The sequence below is a fragment of the Amblyomma mixtum genome, chromosome 7, assembly GCF_055824585.1.
Source record: "Amblyomma mixtum isolate Tamu chromosome 7, ASM5582458v1, whole genome shotgun sequence".
NCBI classification, from domain to species: domain Eukaryota; kingdom Metazoa; phylum Arthropoda; class Arachnida; order Ixodida; family Ixodidae; genus Amblyomma; species Amblyomma mixtum.
In genome coordinates, this window is record NC_143018.1 from 72,031,498 (window position 1) to 72,046,085 (window position 14,588).

At 48.0% G+C, this 14,588-nt stretch overlaps 1 protein-coding gene across 1 annotated transcript in view; it reads right to left on the bottom strand.

Annotated features, from left to right (window-relative positions):
* Nucleotides 1-541, bottom strand: part of LOC149336447 (uncharacterized) — a 50,342-nt gene extending 49,801 nt beyond the window's left edge. The window contains exon 1 of the mRNA XM_089552907.1: nucleotides 357-541. The gene's annotated coding sequence lies outside the window, so the exon portion shown is untranslated. The remainder of the gene's footprint in view (nucleotides 1-356) is intronic.
* Between the last annotated feature and the right edge of the window lie 14,047 nt (nucleotides 542-14,588).

Below are 14,588 nucleotides of genomic sequence, written 5' to 3' on the forward strand. Positions count from 1 at the left end.
ATTTCAGGTAGATTCGCCAAAGGGGGTGGGGGGAAGGGTTAAGCTTTTTCAGCGAGAAATCATTACAAAATGCCTCCTGGATCTCCCACTCTGCTTTGAGAAATACATTTGGAAGTGCAGTCCGTGTAGCACTGGGAGAAATTAGCGTTACTCTGCGAGCACAAACAAAAATTACTGACATTTGGTTGATCTATGTATAGTATACGTGATGCGTAGGACATTAAATGGTTATAATGAGTACCTTAACGTGGAAGCGCCTTTTGCAGCTCTTACGTAGGACAGTGACGGAGTAAAACAGCTATTACATTCATCGAGGCCAAGTTCAAAATCGAAACTGTCCACGCAAATGTACTCACCAGCGTGAGACGACCTGCTGAAAGAAGGGCCGGGCTTTCAGTCCCACTGCTTCGCAGCACTACAGCCCGTGAAACCGGAGCAATTAAAGGCCGGCAGGCTCCGTACACACGCGGCGATGAACAGGCTCAATCCGAGGCTCCTGCTCACTGTCGCCCCCGAATCAATCGCCGTAGCACGCCCCCCGTGATCCCCGCTCCTATTGTCTCCCCATCGGCGCCGTTATCTATCTATCTGCAAGCGATGCGAGCCATATGCTTCTCCCGTTCCACGGTGTCCGCGCGGAGATAACCTGACCGGTGGCGGCGTTTCTCGGTTGTTCCACGCCCGCTCGCGAGGCCGCCGATAACATTGTTCGTCCGAACCGCACAGGTTTCGTATACGCCGCCTGAGTGCACACGAGGAGGTGGTTCCGCGCTGCAATTGCCGGCAGCACCCCCACCCCTTACACAACCCCGGCCATTGCGCCCTGTCCCTCAATGGACTGTCAATTGTGGGCATCTGGCGCAAAAACGGCGGAAGTGGTGCTGGCCAGCTCTTTCTGCACCTGTTGGCAAAGGTCTAGAGAAAAGGTGCGATTTGTATTCTGCGTGTACACAGTGAAAAAAGTGGTAGATGGTATATTGGTTTACTGGGGTTTTGACGTCCCAAAGCGACTCAGGCTATGAGAGACGCCATAGTGAAGGGCTCCGGAAATTTCGACCACCTGGGGTTCTTTAGCGTGCACTGAAATGGCACAATGCACGGGCCTCTGGAATTTCGCCTCCATCGAAATTCATCCGCCTAGGCCGGGCTCGAACCCGCGTCGTTCGGGTGAGCAGCCGAGAAAAAGGTAGTAGAGAATGTGCTGTTACGCCATCCAAAGTTGTAGAGCATTAGACCACCAGAGAAAAGGCACGCTTTGTATTGTGTGTGTACAAAGTGAAGAAGGTGTATACATTTCCATCATGTTTAGTACGCGGTTGTCAATACACCTGCTGTTTGGTCTGTTGCGAACAGCTGCAGGAACCTGGCGCTACTGTTCAGCGGGGGCCGAACTGTTCCCTGGGAACAGTGCGGTCATGGCGGTCATGGGTGCACACATGACCGCACGGGAGTTTTTGGTCACAAAATACTATGACGCCACGAAAGAAGACATCGGGGCTAGTCGGTACGGTGACATAATGAATAAACAGCGCTAAAGACGAGGACGAAGAGAAAACAGGACGAGCGCTGTCCTGTTTGCTCTTCGTCCTCGTCTTTAGCGCTGTTTATTCACAATGACGCCCTCGGCACTTAACCCTAAAAAAATTTATTAAGAGGCAGGTTACCCCTGGGAAGCTTCCTTATAAGCTAGGGTATATGCTTACCACTGGGAGCGTTTATACGGAGCAGCGCCCACGAGAAACTCTCGGTAGGGAAGACTGCCCCTTAAAAGTTTCGCGGTGGGGCACCATATACCTCTGAGAAGCGTCCCCATGGGGAAGCTTGCCCCTGGGAAACTTCCCTGACAATAGCGTGTCTCGGTGGACATGCGTAGAGAATTTTTGAGGGGATATGACACCCATTGTTCGGTCGTCGGACATCTTCTTGGATTTAAGCAAACAAGGGAAGGGGAATGAGGGGCTCGTTATAAATATGAAAGAAGCCAACAGCCACAGAAACCAAGGGGCACAGGGGATTTTCAATTTATTTATTTACTTTGTGGTGTTGATCAATTTAGATTATTACTGAATATGTTATCGCTTAAAGCTAATTGATTAGAAAAGCAGAAGAAAAAACAACCACATGCCGCCGGTGGGATCCGAACCCACGACCTCCGAATTACGCGTCCGGTGCTTAATTGCTTAGCGAGGGCCTCGGTTCTGGCAGCCTTGACGCCATAGGAAGCATAAGAGGGTCCTCACGCAGCTTCCACCCTCTCCGTTCGATGACGTTCTACGTCACAACTGCGGTAACTCAGGACGTTCTACGTCCGCCGCTTATGAACGTGGGTGGCGCTGATGAACACTCTCAAGGTTAAGTTACCTGTAAACATAAATACCCCCGAAAGCAGCAGATTTGACAGCCGTCGCCATAGCTCAGAGGTAGAGCACCGGACGCGTAATTTGGAGGTCGTGGGTTCGGATCCCACCGGCGGCATGTGGTTGTTTTTTCTTCTGCTTTTCTAATCAATTAGCTTTAAGCGATAACATATTCAGTAATATTCTAAATTGATCTACACCACAAAATAAATAAATTAATTAAAAATCCCCTGTGCCCCTTGGTTTCTGTGGCTGTTGGCTTCTTTCATCTTCTTGGACTGTTATACTGCACAGACTTATACGCCTATGTCATAGAGATGTGAAACTGTGTCTGGGCACAAAAATGGCTTAGTTTGCATCACCGTAAGCTGACACGATGCGGACGTGCATTCACTGAGGCAAGATACATGTATAAGAATAACGCGCACACAAGGTGCGTACGTTGATACATGTATAAGAATAACGCGCACACAAGGTGTGTACGTTCAAGACCCGCAGGTCGTCGAGTCGGCCCGAGGCCATTCATATGCAACGCAGGCGTAGTCGAGGCACATCAAATTCAACCTGTTTTTATTTTAATTTCATTTTATTTGGGAACCCGACAGAGAAAAGTACAAGCAACAGACAGACACACGCACATAAGATGTGGGAGATGGCTGTGCGACTATCTGGCCTTTGAAAAATGAATGAACCCAAGGCTGTTAGAGTTAAGGTTGGTGGACGGAATATTGGACCATTCATAAGGTTGACTTTCGTGTTTAACAAAAGACCAAAAGGCAATTTAGGATTTCAAGTTTCCAGATAGTATCAAACAAAAGGATACCACTATGTGTATACATAGAGCCATTGCTATAGAGGTAGTGTTAACGTTCATTTTTTATTCGCGTACCGCAAGGCCGTTTTGGGTGATTACATATGGAAGAGGATACGAACGTACAGCACATAAATTATTTTTCTAAAATAATATGAATAGCACAAGCCATTTAACATGTAATACTCGCAAACAGAAATCTCACACGCTATAAAAAACACTTCAGTGACAAATTAATCATGATGGTTTACAGATACAAAATCAAGTGACAAATTTATTCTAACCTCCGATGAAAAGCAAAAAAAAAAACGAAACTCAACAAAACTTTTTTGCAAACCCAAGAGACGTAAGTGCAGGACCTGTGGGTAGCGAATATAGTGCTACTAAGATTGGATGCAGGATTCCTAGCAGTGTTCATTTAAACAGTCGTCATCGTTGTCATCATCAGCGGCCAGGTTAATTACGTCCACTACAGGACAGCCATGCCTGTAGTGAAAGGATACCTCTTCGCTAAAATGGCAGAGTTCAGCGCATTCCCAGCGCAGGCTTCGGAGGCCACGTATAGCTTCCGCGGCCTGTCACCACCATTGCCTGCTATAAAATGTGTTTAAATATGCTTCTGCCTGATAGCGTCCTCGCTCCTTGCATCCGCCAGATCGATCTCACCTGGATCGAACGCGTGACACTATTGGAAAGAAACGAAATGAAAAACAAATGTTCGCAGTTGAATTTTCCTGTCGTGGTGCAAAGGAGAATTGTCCTGAAGGTTTGGTGTCGCTGAATCACATTGCTTGAGAACAACTTCGCGAAAGTTTAACTGTTTATTTGCAATGAATACAACAGAAAAAAAGTATAAGCTGCAGGAGACTGACTCGTAGAGTTACCATGACGAAACCAGCCTTTGGTCCCGCCGAAACCGCTTCTTTTAGCCCCTATTACCCCGCCCTCAGTGGGGACAATGACCAATTGGATAAGTTCACAAACACTCAGCCAATACAAGATTGGGAAAAAGAAGCCACGTCTTTGCAAGTATTTTCGCTCGCTACTCTTTCGATCTACGTAAGTACATTTCTTTTCCCCCACGACCTCGCCCAGCAACCTCTCTTTCCCTCGTGTGTGGCATGTTTGCAGACTCATAAAGCACACATAAACAAAGCAAACATAAACATAAAGCATAAACATAATTAGCAAACATGTTAACAGCTTTGAAGAAAGGTTTTCTCCAAGGCAGACTTATATCTCCATCACTTATGCACAAATCCTCGGATGCTGTCTCGCGGAAAAAGCACACCTCTTGTGTCTACACCCCTGTGCATCTCATTTCACATTAATTCATGCTAACGAGCAGTCGCTTGTCCTGTCGGCAACTAGAGTGGGAACTCAACTCATCGCCATTTGCTCCGCCCTCACAAAAAAGTTTTAGCCAGTCTGTAGAGTGTCTATAGACTTCTGTCTATAAAGTCTATCGACTGTCTACAGAGAAATCTTAGAGAACAGTCTATAGGCAATACAAATGCTATAGACCGCCTATGGACAATCTGTAGATTTATGGCCATACACTTTTAGTAAACTTTTGTCTTTAGACAGTCTATAGATTATATCTATAGGAAGTCAATATAGTGAATAAGTCTGTAGACTGTCATAGACCATTTTTATAAGGGCGCATCGCCTGCTTCTCGGCTTCATTTCTCTTTTTTTTTGTTATTTTGCGTGGGGCTCCTTTATGGCCACCTGCGCTGCACCAGGGAGCAAAAGTGGGAACCGTAACAACGGCTCGGAGTGCCGTCATTCCTTTGAGCCACTGAAAGACCCCGCCCATACAGTTAAAGAGAATGGGAGCACGGTCTCCGGTGGCTCTTTCCATCGCTGCAGCCCTTGTCTCAAAATCAAACGCACAATATGCGCCGAAGCGAAAGCCCCTCACAATCGCCCCGCCCCGTGTGGCGAAAATAGTACGGGAAGAGATAACACAGGGGTTTGAAAGCTTCATCGGTGGAATACGAGGTGAACAACTGCGCTGCATAAATCACTTGTGGTCTTAATCATCTGGATTCTGTATTATTGCTGACAAAGCAGGGGAAAATTGAACGTTTTCGCGATGAGACAGAGACGAAATGCATCTCTGCAGAAAAAAAGGTATGGTATGGAGCATTGGAGAAAAAAGCCAGAGCTGCAAGAAAAAAAAAAGGCTGAGTTGCTTTGATGGATTTATTTTAGTCTGAAGGCACTACTTCACGAGATCAAACCGGCTCGCTGGTTTTTGTGAAAGTTTGGCCTTGAGGGTGACCTTGGGCAAACCATAATTAAATAAATATTGCCGCAAAAGGGATTCGAACCCGTGGCGGCGCGAACAGATCCAATGCACGACAGCACCATATGCTGTCGCCGCAGCCGATCACGCCTCGTGTTGAACTGCAACACACACTCGAGCTCGTTTTCTTCATCAACTCATACTTTCATCAAAGTAATATTCGCGCTTTGAGCTGTGTGGCGATAGTGTGGCTGTAGTGCGCAGCATAGCCTGGCGTGGGATGTGGAATAAACACGGCGCTAGAGCAATACGCGTTGGCATTGACACCATTGGTGCAGAAGCGCGGCACTGGAGCATGGGCCGCCGGCGTACATTGGGTAAATTGGCACTGACGCTGAAAAATGGCAGTGGCTTAGCTCAGCTAGGCTATAGTGCCTAGAATATTCTAGGCACTATAGCTAGGCCCAGAATATATTTAGCGAAAGCAGTTTCGTCTAATGACATTTCGGTAGCGACGTCGCATTTCGGGTGGCGAAGCGAGCGGAGGCGAGCGCAACGAAGCGCTTCATCACGTGTGCATTCCTGTGGCAGTTAGCGCTTTCCAAAGCTTTTTGACGAAATATCATCATCATCATCAGCCTGACTACGCCCACTGCAAGGCAAAGACCTCTCCCATGTCTCTCCAATTAACCCTGTCCTTTGCCAGCTACGGCCGTCGTATCCCCGCAAATATCAACTAACCCCGATAGTAGCTCTTCTACCTTACACGGAACACACAGGAGGGTGGGGATGGGGGGGGGAGGTAGAGTCGTGACCCCGCTTAATACTCGACTCAAGGATGATAGCGAACCAGGCCGTGCCTTCTTTCTTGAGGCAGGTCAGCGCCGTGGGCATCAGCGCAAGGGGGGGGGGGGGGGGGGGGGGGCAGCGTTCAAAACACCTTCGAAAATTTTCTGAGCGCTGCTCCACCCTTCCCCCCCTCCTTCCTGCCTTCTTTTTTCGCCCGTATTGTTCATACCACATCAATATATTAAAATGTGAAAACGAAAATACCAAGAGTGTCGGTTTGTTGAGAAAAATAGATATTCTAATAGGAAGCGGTAGCTGTTGCAGAAGATAGTCACTGTTCTTCGCCATCACACGGCGTATGGCGCTCATTTTAATTGTAGGCACAGTTCACCCAACAAAACATTCCTTTTGACGTCAGCCTACTTTTTCATCATTTGCATTGTCCTCAAATGATCATAAACTATAGCGAAATTAAAATATACATTTTTTTAAACACCTCTGCAGCCGGGCGCAGGTTCACATGTATGGGGTAGAAGTTTTGACAAATGCCATTCGTTCGCAGTTGCTGACTTCGTTGTATAGTACAAGCTTTTGTGTTGTATATTACGTGAACATATTGCTAATATCCGCGATTTTGATACGATTTTTTTTTTTTGCGAGAAAATAAATGTTCTTTACGAATCAAGTACTCGAAGTCCCGTGTACACTTGTATTATGTATATATGACAGTGAACGAAACAACTAACCTTTTAGCTTTATTAGAGCAGAAAAAATCGCTAAGATATTGTTTGGGCGCAGGCTCTCTTTCTTTTTGCTTTTTTTACCGGTGGCGTATGACACCTCCAGAAAAATATTTCTGGCTACGCCACCGTAGCACAGCACCTAATATATTGTTTCATAGTTCATTGTGGTTTTATAGGCGCAGCGCCTTCGCCTTACAAATATAGAGGGATAACGCATATATAGTACGTTGCTAGAAAAAGTACATTCCGAACGGCATTTTTTTTCTGTCCAGCGTAGCACCTTTTCACCGCAGTGACATTTCACGAGGCGAAATGCACTACCTGGATGCGAAGCCATAAATTTGCCCGTCTATCTCTCCCTGGTGCAAACAGTGTGACGTCAAAAAGGTGTGACCTGATTTCATTTCATTTAATTTATTTCGTCCTTAAAGTCCCGAGGGCATTACATAAGGAGGGGCTTACAAGTGGTTTTGTGTAAATACACTATTGATGAAAACATAGGCAAAATGAACGCAACACTGCAACTGCAAACGCAAAAAAACATAAAATAAAGAGTATCAAGAGGTTATAAAATAGGCAAGCAAAAAAATACAAAAAATACAGAAAAAAAGTGCAGGCAAACAAAAGGTTCACGTATTCTGAAAATGACTGGTGAGTTTCGCTCGAAATGATTTTGAGATCGTTGCATGAAACTATGTCGTTGGGCTGGGGCAAAATCTTCCACTTTCGGTTCTGAACCAGTTTCTTTTTTTTTTTTTTGATGCGGAGCGGTTCTCCGCCGCCATTGTTCCCAGATTCGAGACGCCTCGCAGCCTTTCTTCTCCCGGCGAGAGCCTCCTTGGTACGGCCCATGTTTTGCCCATCGCCTTCACACTGGTGAGAAGGCGAACGAAAAACAAAAGTTCTATTAGGCAAGTATGACGCGATAAAAATAGTGCGGTTCAAGGCAAACGCGTGCAAAACCACGCGAACAAATCACGAAACGGGAGTGATGTGTTTGATTTCCAGTCCCCTGTTTTCCTGCAACCCGCGCTTCTTTCACTTAGCGTATACCGATGCTACGCTTTCAGAAGCCGCCTCCTAAAACCCGGAAAATACGGGCTGGCTACCCTGCCGTTTAGACATGTTCCAACAGGGTCCTCGGAGCACTGACCCGATGGCTCGTGGCCTTGACGGCCGCGTCACACAACCCCGACCAAGGGGGTAAAAAGGCGGGCCGCGCTTTGGGGAGGTCCAGTCCACTGAGTGTCTCCAGCGGTCCTTCGTTCGCGACCCTGCGAACTGCCTCGCCGTCAAACCCGTTCGTCTCCGATTGACTCCGGGACGTGAGAGAACTTTCTTTTATTTTTTTATTTTATTTATTTATTCAATACTGCCAGCCTTAGTAGGCCCAGGCAGGAGGGGCAATACAATGCTTTATGGGATTTAACGTCCCAACGCGACTAAGGCTATGAGAGACGCGCAATACAATGAGGTACAAGGCAGAGTAACATCTAGCACACAAACTAAAAGATAAACAAAACAAAGACAACCCATGCATGATTCGAACAAAAAAAATAAACAAATTGAACACAATGCCTCGGCAGAACTTGGGGTATAGCATACAAAAGTCGTTATAAAAAACTGGCAATGCTCTCAGCGCTTAACAGTCCAGTCAAAGGAAGCTGGTTCCATTCAGTTATTGTTCGGGGAAAATAAGAATATTTAAACAAGTTGGATCTGGCACGATAAGGTGTTAAGGACTGGGCGTGACGATGTCTCGTTAATCGCGTAACTAGTGGTTTTATGTATAAGGGTCCGGGCTCATTGATAACTTGTTATTTTTCAACAAAAAGAGAAATTTTAGTCGTAAAAGCTTTCTTCGAGTTTCCAGTGTCTGTATGCCATTAACATTCATTAAAATTGTAGGGGAGTTGTAAGGCTTGCCTTTTTATTGTTTTTTTGCCGGCGTACACCCGGCCAAATCTTTAACTGGCATGATTCTTGCATCCCTAATTGCACCTTGTGAAAGGCTGCTCTTGGCTAAACCGCTGACACATGCATGCTGTAATTTTAACTCGTGTGGTGGCATTTGATGGCCCACGCTTGTTAATAATGCTTGAGTGGAGTAGCTGCCTGATTAAATAGAACTTATTAGTAATAGTTTTGAAAAAAGAAGATGCGCAAAACAGACACCACAGGAGGAAGACAAAGGGAACAAGCTGGTTTCGTCTGTCTTCCTCCTGTGATGCGCTTGTTCTGTCTGCATTCCTACTGTGGTGTCTGTTTTGTGCATCTTCTTTTTCCGAAACCATGTACCAACTAGCCACCCAGAGTGTATTATTAGTAATCTTCATAGGCTGCGACTACGAAGAGCCAAAATACGTATCCCCCTATGCGTAGCAACGGTTCTGGCGGTGCAGGAAGGGAAGGGAAAACTTTATTTTCACTAAGGCTTTTTCCTGCGAGTGAAGTTCGCGGTGCCGTGTTTTGTTTGCCGCATCCGGTCGCTTTATTGGAATGCCCATTAAGTCCTTTTTCTTAGGCCCTCCGCACAACCGCACAGAAAGGGGTCAGTGAACCCAGCGGGAGAAGGGAGGCGCCGAATGGCGGGGGATTACAGGAGACGTCAAACTCCCCTCATGGACGGAGTCGTTAGGCGGCATCCTGTGTGCACGTGTGTACGGCGAGGCTGACCCGCGTCACAGTGCGTGGCTCTTTGTACCATGTCTGCAGCGGCATGCTTTGACCTATTGTCACGCTAGCTGCAGGCATGAGGAGCGACGATGGGAAAGAGATGGATTGAAATGGCGTTCCTCGAACTTGGCGGCAACCGGACGTTGGGAAAGCGAGTGTTCGCGAAGCTCGCAGCGGGAAAGCATAATTATCCGAAATCGTGATGGTGGAAAGTGTGCATATGTGTACAGTGTCGCGATGAGTTACCTTCTTTCCCCAATCATTCACTGGTTGTGTTATTCTTTCCCCAATTGCTGATTGGTGGTATTTTCCTTTCCCCAATAAGTTATTGGGTGGATGTTTGTATAGTACTTGATTGGTTATTCTCCCACCGAGAGCGGGGACATGGGATTTAAAACCCGCTGCTTCGGCAGGACCGAGGGCTGGTTTCGTCACCTAGAACTGCGAGCCAGTCAAGTGTAAATATGTTTTCTCCTTGCTTGTATCCTCCTTTGTGCTTTTAATTGTTATAAAAAGTTAACCTCTCCTAAAGTGTCCTCTTGCAATGTGATTGAGCAACTCGAATCTTCAAGACGTCAAGAATCCTTCAATCATCATCATTAACTAAATTTCCCTCTACGAGATCAAGAGGGAATCCAACTGGCGCAGTCGACAGGATTTGCTACGTCTTCCTGCTCGAGGTATCTGACGGAGGGGCGGAGGATCAAGTCGGTGGACAAGCTGCAGAGCGGTACGTCCTAAAGGAGGAACGTCAGCGTCATAGAGCGACGTTGAAAGCTTCATGAGACTGCTGGTCAAGTTCAACGGGACGTAGGAGGCTCAAGTCGGCGAGGAGCTGAAGGAGCCAGGCGACCGACGTGTCGTGGAGGTGCCTAGTCCGTGAGCTGCGGAAGGAACCAGGCGTCCCCGTTGAGGTTCAAGAGAAGAACCAGGAGACCAGCAAGTCAAACGAGGCAGGACAAGTCAGCGAGCTGCTGTGAGAGCCGGGGCTCAACTCAACTCATCCGCATCAAGGAGCCCGCTGTCGTCACTCAGGGCGACGTGACTACCGTGGCAGAGGAAAGCAACCTGCGAGGTAGGAGACCTTTCTGCTTCCTCCGAATTCACCATGTCGGTGTAGTGTTTTCATGCTATAGATGATAGCACGGAAAAGGGAGATGGCTGCAGTGCGGTACGATCGGGAGGGCATGATGCGATGTTTGGAGACTGAGCAGAAGGCAGAACAGCTGCTTGAAATTGGCAAGTTGAAACTCGAAATTGAACGAGAAAAGATAAAACTTGCACAGATGCAATCTAAATTCAACCAGGGAACGAAATCTGATAGAGGGATGTTATTGGCAGCAGTTCAATGTTTTGACTGCATGGAATTTGGGCATCTAATGATTGACTGTCCGAAATCGAAGCGAGAACAGCATGTTCCCGTACTGAGAGTGACCTGTGGACCAATGGCTATAGGTGTGAAAGCTGCAGCGGTTAGGCAGCAGGGCCCAACCGTGTGTGCCGTGCCAGGAGAGATGGCTGAGGGCATAGGGGCGTTGTTCACGCCTGTGAAGCTCTGCCTGTCAGAGCAAACTGAGATAAAGCAGACCCAGGAGGCACATGAGTGCATTGTTTGTGAACAGGAGTTCAGCATTGGGCCAGAACAGGTTGACGCAAACTCTGGGGCAGCTGTAATGCTCGACGAACAGGTAGAGCAGGCACGAATAGAGGCAACAGTCTTTGCAGGCGAAGGTAAGCTGGCTGCCAAAGATGAATCGGTTAGCCAGCCGGAGCTGACACTCTGCGCAGTGACAGCAGATGTAGCTGATGGTGTAGCGAAGTTGTTAACACTTGAGACGCACTCGCTGTTAGAGCAGACAGAAAGAGAGCGGCTACATCAAGAAAATGAGAGAGCTGATTTGGAAAAGCCTTTCAAAATTCGAGACAAACCTGAGACGCCGGTAGAGCTTGAGGCCAATTCGGTAGCTGCAAAAGTTTCTGCAGCAGATTGTGAGCTAACAACGAGCGATGAGGCTGCATTTGATGCCGAGGAAGGAAGGAATGCGCGTTTGATCACTGCAATGGTTTTCGAAGCTGATAAGGAATTGCAGGATTCGGATAATGCGTCTGTCCCTGTGGGTATCGACGTGGAGGAGACACAGTATGCTTCATCGCCAGAAGTGGGGAAGCAAGCTGGTGAAGGTAGTTGTCAGAAAAGAAAACTCGAAGGCACAATTTTCTTTGAAGCGAACGTCGGTGGGCAGTTGAATGAAGAGCTAGCGCTACTTGAATCTCGATGCAAAACTGCAGGCGAAGTAGCCGATGAGAGGCCTGACCCTACTGTGAAACTCAAAGAAGGGGAGAATGCAGACGCGAGGGCAGCAGCAATCTTCATAGCCCGCGGGGAGCAGGTGAGCTCTATTGATCCGACGGCGGCGGCAGCCTTTACAACCGGCTCTGTGCCGAATAATTGTAAATTTTGGTCCAATCTTGTGGACAAAGCTCAACGGAAACATGCTGTTCTGTTTCGAGATGTAGGCGGATAGAAGTAATTTCTGCCCGTTTGGGGCACCGATCTGACATGGTGAATTCTGGAATGTGCAGATTGGTCTCCAGCCTTGTGTGTGCGGGTTGAAATATCCGCTGTGTGCGCGCATGTGTGCGTGCGGGTGTACTGACCGGACAGCCGGCGCATGTGTGCGTGTTGGTGGACTGACCGGACAGCCGACGTACGTGTGTGTGCGTGCGTATGTACTTTTGTTGTTGGACACCGTGGCTGAACTTTAATGTCCCACTGACAACAAGTGTCTGTGTGACATTCTTGGTTGGGAGGAGTGAAGTTCGCGGTGCCGTGTTTTGTTTGCCGCATCCGGTCGCTTTATTGGAATGCCCATTAAGTCCTTTTTCTTAGGCCCTCCGCACAACCGCACAGAAAGGGGTCAGTGAACCCAGCGGGAGAAGGGAGGCGCCGAATGGCGGGGGATTACAGGAGACGTCAAACTCCCCTCATGGACGGAGTCGTTAGGCGGCATCCTGTGTGCACGTGTGTACGGCGAGGCTGACCCGCGTCACAGTGCGTGGCTCTTTGTACCATGTCTGCAGCGGCATGCTTTGACCTATTGTCACGCTAGCTGCAGGCATGAGGAGCGACGATGGGAAAGAGATGGATTGAAATGGCGTTCCTCGAACTTGGCGGCAACCGGACGTTGGGAAAGCGAGTGTTCGCGAAGCTCGCAGCGGGAAAGCATAATTATCCGAAATCGTGATGGTGGAAAGTGTGCATATGTGTACAGTGTCGCGATGAGTTACCTTCTTTCCCCAATCATTCACTGGTTGTGTTATTCTTTCCCCAATTGCTGATTGGTGGTATTTTCCTTTCCCCAATAAGTTATTGGGTGGATGTTTGTATAGTACTTGATTGGTTATTCTCCCACCGAGAGCGGGGACATGGGATTTAAAACCCGCTGCTTCGGCAGGACCGAGGGCTGGTTTCGTCACCTAGAACTGCGAGCCAGTCAAGTGTAAATATGTTTTCTCCTTGCTTGTATCCTCCTTTGTGCTTTTAATTGTTATAAAAAGTTAACCTCTCCTAAAGTGTCCTCTTGCAATGTGATTGAGCAACTCGAATCTTCAAGACGTCAAGAATCCTTCAATCATCATCATTAACTAAATTTCCCTCTACGAGATCAAGAGGGAATCCAACTCTGCGGTTGGGGGGCATCTTCAGAGACGTCTTGGTTCTACCCCCAGGAGCCTTCTCTGTCGAAGTCGTCCGCCTCTAATCAATGGTCGGTTGCCCTCAGTCCAGGGCTCCGCTGGCCACTGCCGCCCGTTGAGCTCGCTGTACCAGACCTTGTTGGTCTTCACAGCGGTCGCTGGACAGCAGAGTCTCCCACTGCTCCGCACTCGGGTTTTGTATTTTGGGGACCACGTCTATGTTTTGGCAGGCCCATGTGATGTGATATAGAGTAGGTTTTTCGTCGCACCAGGGACATTTGTCCGCGTATATCGTAGGGTGCATTTTGTTTAGTATATGTAGCTTTGGGAAAGAGCCTGTTTGTGATTGTCTCCCAGTGACAGCTTCCTCTCTGCTGAGAGATTTGTGCACTTACTCTAGGTGAACGACTTTAGCATGGGAGGAGAGGTTGTTTACCCAGAGGAAGAAACGAGATTAACCAGAACCGTTGCTACGTGTGCCGCTCGCTTTGGCTACACATAGCTGCGGACGATGTGGATTTCTAATAATTTTCATCCATTCAGGCAAGTACTCCACTCAAGCATAATGTGGAAAAATTCAGGGGGGCACTTTGTTGACCTAAAGTGTGGTGAGGCGGAAGCCTTAAACACGGTGTTGCTGCTTGTGTCACTGATGTGTTGTTAAGAAGTTAAGCTTTGCATATGAGTGAAACGCGACAGCGTCTTGCAACGCTGCCAGGGAGTCTATAGAACACCATCGCCCGTTCGGTTCTACGCCTCGCTCGTCGGTAAATTGGTTTTTGAGGAAAGGAAATGTATCTGTTTAGCATACCTCGGTGGACACCTGAACCTCGCCGCAACGGAAAGGGAGGAATATGGGAGTGAACGAAGACACCGTATTCACTAGACGCGCCTTTGTTCATTCCAAACCATCGAGCTGGCATGACGGAGTGGTTAGCATGCTCGTCTCGCACTCCGGAGTCCGGGGTTCGGTTCCCGAACGCGACCAATTTCCTACTGCCGCCGCGGTGGCTCAGTGGCTATGGTGCTCGGCTGCTGACCCAAAAGACGCGGGTTCGATCCCGGCCGCGGCGGCTAGAATTTATTTGGAGGAGAAATTCTAGAGGCCCGTGTACTGTGCGATGTCAGTGCACGTTAAAGAACCCCAGGTGGTCGAAATTTCCGGAGCCCTTCACTACGGCGTCTCTCATAGCCTTAGTAGCTTTGGGACGTTAAACCCCACAAAACCAAACCAATTTCCTACTCGGATTTATTTATTTATCTGG